The sequence below is a fragment of the Manis javanica genome, chromosome 3, assembly GCF_040802235.1.
Source record: "Manis javanica isolate MJ-LG chromosome 3, MJ_LKY, whole genome shotgun sequence".
NCBI lineage: Eukaryota > Metazoa > Chordata > Mammalia > Pholidota > Manidae > Manis > Manis javanica.
Window position 1 is genome coordinate 34,780,090 of NC_133158.1, and position 4,570 is coordinate 34,784,659.

General features: G+C 36.1%; 1 pseudogene; it reads right to left on the reverse strand.

Annotated features, from left to right (window-relative positions):
• Nucleotides 1-293: 293 nt before the first annotated feature.
• LOC108389016 (nuclear receptor subfamily 2 group C member 1-like) lies at nt 294-2,123 on the reverse strand (annotated as a pseudogene).
• Nucleotides 2,124-4,570: the final 2,447 nt, after the last annotated feature.

Genomic DNA, 4,570 nt, shown 5'->3' on the forward strand with positions numbered 1-4,570 from the left:
TATTTGTTTTATAAAATACAATATAATGAGATCTTAGTTTAGATACTAAGATGTGGCAGAATAAATTTAGAGTGTTCCCTATTTACTTAAATAAGCCAGGAAGGGAAATATCAATTCCTGTTACCTGTCCGGCACTTCAAAAATTATTCTTAAGTAAATCAAAATAAAAACACCTTCGTTTTTGGTTACCCTTTTCCACTCAAATTTTCCAGATGCTCTGGAAGCAATGAGTTCAATTTGGTGTCTTCTGTTCTGGGAAAGAACAATGAGTTTATACTGAGATCTCTCAGCTTTCAAATGCTGTGACCAATTATTTCTGAGTTATAATCTGCAGGTTCCATTTTTAAAATATGTGGGATAACACTGTCAATTCATACATTGCCAATGAGGCCTTTGAAAAACAATTCTTCAGTGATGGTAGCATTCATCAGTCTCAAAGGTGGCAATCTGAGTAGTAGTCTGGACAACCGGTAGGTGTCATCTGGATATGTTTTAGTTATTGGAATTCCACATATGCCTTTTCTTGAAATTTCTCAATCTGTTCCATGTTTTCTAGGCCTGGATGATCTGGACTAAAGAGTACTATTGCCTTTAGGTACGTATATTCATATCCATTAATGCAGAGTTTAACCATGCTGTTACAAAACTCCTGTAGTTTGAAAATGTGCTCCATCAATAACTTTCTTCTTTCTTGTTGAAAGCTCCTATGAAGACAATTGACAAATGTTGCTAATATAGTTGCCACATTCATTACCTGCCAGCACTGGGAAAGACCAAGAGTAAAAAGCTCACTCCAGTAAGCTTTCACCAATGATATGCTGTTTTGTTGCCCTAGAGCCTGGAAGGAAGGAATTGAAAGTGCCCAGTGCATTGATAAGAAGAGCAGTCTGGAGGCAGACTCCTGATGCAGTGCATGTTCAGGTACTCAGGCATAGGAGAAGGCATGGTGAGGCTGAAAGCTACCTGTGAATTGCTTAGAAGTGGCCCCTTTTTTTCCAATGTACTTAACTTATGCTTGAGTCTCCAGCAATTAGGTGTACGCTTCCTTCCATGTCCTCTACTGACCTCTGGAAGGCTGTACTCTCTCCAGGATTCAATGCTTTTGCAAGAGTGTCAAATGCCCTTGAAACATCACCATTGGTCTGCGTTTTTGGTGAAATTCACACAAAGAGGTATCACCACTGTTTAAACTTTCAATCATACGCATTTCATTATTATTTTGATAATCTTTAGTTTTTCCAAAATTCGCTAATGATGTAACCACACTGGCCAAGGTACTTAAATCTCCCTGACAGGATTCAACCTTATCTAGTGTCATCAGCACAGCTGACACAGTTTTCATTCCAGACTGATGAATATTCACAAACATTTGAGAATCTAATAGTCCTGCTGACCTTGCAGTCTTACTATCTGTTACAAAAGTTGGAGCTGCAGCTAATGGACTTCGAAGGTCTTTGAGGATGTTGATTTTTTCAGTTGAAGCGGCACAATTAGAAGATTTTTCTTGTGACACTTCAATGGGTTTTCTTTCACACTGAACAGTCTTGTTTCATTCCAAATGCAATACATCTCTGTAACCTGCAGTATTGACAGTGGTTTCAATGATGTTTATTGATAATACAGTCCTTTGATCCTCGACATGAATAAACTGAATTTTTTTGGATGCTTCTTCTAAAAAATCCTTTGCAGACTTCACAAGTTACTGCTCCATAATGATGCCCTGATGCTTTGTCTCCACGTACTACGCAAAGATCAAAAACCTTATTTGGTCCTTGTTCTGCTGAAGAATTATCTGTTAAGAGCTATTGCAAATGGTGCTAATTTTTTATCTGCTATTATTCCTGGAGGTGTTGTGCAAACAGATCAGGAGTTGTAAAAAATAACTGGCTAACACCTGCTGCATCTGGAGTTGTGAGGAAAACTTTCCCTGGAGTGGAATCTTCCCTGGCCAGAATGACTTTGCTTGGAGAAGAGCCATCATGATTTGTCAGGATGAACTGCTTGCCTTGTGTATTATGATCAAGTGTTGCGCCCTGGGTTTTCTGGCCTGTTTGCTGCTCTGTAACAATCTTTCCCATCTGCTCTTCAATAATTTAATGTGCAATTTCTTCTATAGTTGCCATGCTAATTACCAAAATGTCTGGCACTTCTTAGCCAAGCTACATTCTGCAGCAGACATAGACTGGACAGTCCTGCTGCGGTGGCTGCTTGGGGGTTCTGGGAAGAGACAGGTTGGAGAAAGCTCAAGGGGGTAGGGTAAAGAGAAGTGGGTGCCACATCTTCTTTATCCATTCACCTACTGATGGACATGTAAGTAGCTCCCATATTTTGGCTATTGTAAATAATGATATGATAAACATAGGGGTGCACATATCTTTTCAAATTAGTGATCTTATTTTCTTTGGGTAAATTCCCATAAGTGGAATTTCTAGGTTTCATGGTAGTGTTTTTAAAAATTTCCATACTGCTTTTCCATACTGCTTGCACAAATTTACAATCCTACTAACAATGTACAAAGGTTCACTTTTCTCCACATCCTTATCAACACTTGTCATTTCTTGTCTTGTTGCTGTTAGACTGGTGTGAGGTGACATTGTAATTTTGATTTGCATTTCCCTTATGATTAGTGATGTGGAGCATCTTTTCATGTGTCTATTGGTTATCTGTATGCCTTCTTCGGAAAAATGTCTATTCAGGTCTCCTGCCCATTTTTCAGTTGGATTGTTTGGTTTTTTTTTTTTGGTGTTGAGTTGTATACGTTTTTTATGTATCATAATATTAACCCTTTATTGGATATATCATTTGCAAATATATTCTCCCATAAAGCAGGTTGCCTTTTGCTTTTGTTGGTGGTTTCCTTTGCAATGCAGGAGATTCTTAGTTTAATGTAGTCCCACTTTTTATTTCTGCTTTTGTTTCCCTTGCCTAAGGAGATACATTCAGAAAAAATTACTAATGCTGATGTTTACAAGTGTACTGCCTATGTATTCTTCTAGGAGTTTTATGGGTTCAGGTCTTACATTTTGGTCTTTAGTCCATTTTGAATTTATTTTTATGTACGATGTAAGTGGTCAAGTTTCATTCTTTGGCATGTAGCTGTTCAGTTTTCTCAATGATATTTATTTGAGATTATTTTTCCCCATTGTATATTTGTGACGTATTGTCATATATTAATTGACCACATCAGCATGAGTTTATTTCTTGGCTCTGTTTTGTTCCATTGATCTATATATCTGTTCTTGTGCCATTACCATACTGTTTTTATTATTGTAGCTTTGTAGTAGAGCTTGAAATCAGGGAGTATCAAATGATACCCCCAGCTTTGTTCTTTCTCAAGATTGCATTGGCTGTTTGGGGTCTTCTGTAGTTCCATACAAATTTTAGGATTATTTGCTTTAGTTCAGTGAAAAATGCCATTGGTATTTTTGATAGGGATTGCACTGAGTCTATAGATTGCTTTGGGACGTGTGGGTATTTTAACAATTAACTCTTTCTAATCATGAGCTTTGAATATCATTCTATTTATTTGTGTCATCTTCAATTGATTTCATCAGTGTCTTATAGTTTGCAAGATACAGACAGGTCTTTCCCCTCTTTGGTTACATTTATTCCTAGGTATTTTAATATTTTTTCTGTAGTGGTACATAGGATGGATTTCTTAATTTCTCTTTCTGTTGGTTTATTATTTGCATATGGAAATGTAACAGATTGCCATATATTGATTTTGTATCCTGTGACTACTGAATTCATTTATTAATCCTAAGAGTTTTTAGGTGGAGTCTTTAGAGTTTTCTATATATAGTATCATGTCATTTACAAATAGTGACAATTTTACTTCCTCCTTACCAACTTGGATGCCTTTTATTTCTTATTCTTGTCTGATTGCTATGACTAGGGCTTCAAGTACTATGCTGAATAAAAGTCGTGAGCATGGACTTTCACTTCTTGTTCTTGATCCTAAAGGAAAAACTTTCAGTTTTTCCCCATTAAATATGATATTAGCAGTGGATTGATCATATATAAGCATTATTATGTTATGATAAGATATGTTCCCTTTATACCCATTGTTAAGAGTTTTTAGCATGAATGGAAACTGAATTTTGTCAGCTTCTTTATGAGCATCTATTAAGATGATCATATGGTTTTTAATCCTTCCTTTTGTTAACCTGGTATAGTGTATTAATTGATCTGCAGTCACTGAACCATCCTTGCATCCCTGGAATAAAGTCCATCTGGTTGTGGTGAATGATCCTTCTAATTATTTTTAAACTTGGCTTGCTAATATTTTGTTTCAGATTTTTACACCTTGTTCATCAGAGACATTGGTCTGTAATTTTATTTGTAGTCTCTGTCTCATTTTGGTGTCAGGGTGATATTAGCCTTAGAGAATAAATTTTGAAGCTTTCTTCCTTTTTAATTTTTTGAATCATTTGAAAAGGATACATATTAGCTCTTCTTTAAATGTTGGTAGAATTCTCCTGTGAAGCCCATCTGGCTGTGGAGTTCTGGGAACTTTTTGATTACCAATTCAATTTCATTTCTATTAATTGATCTATTCATATTTTCTATT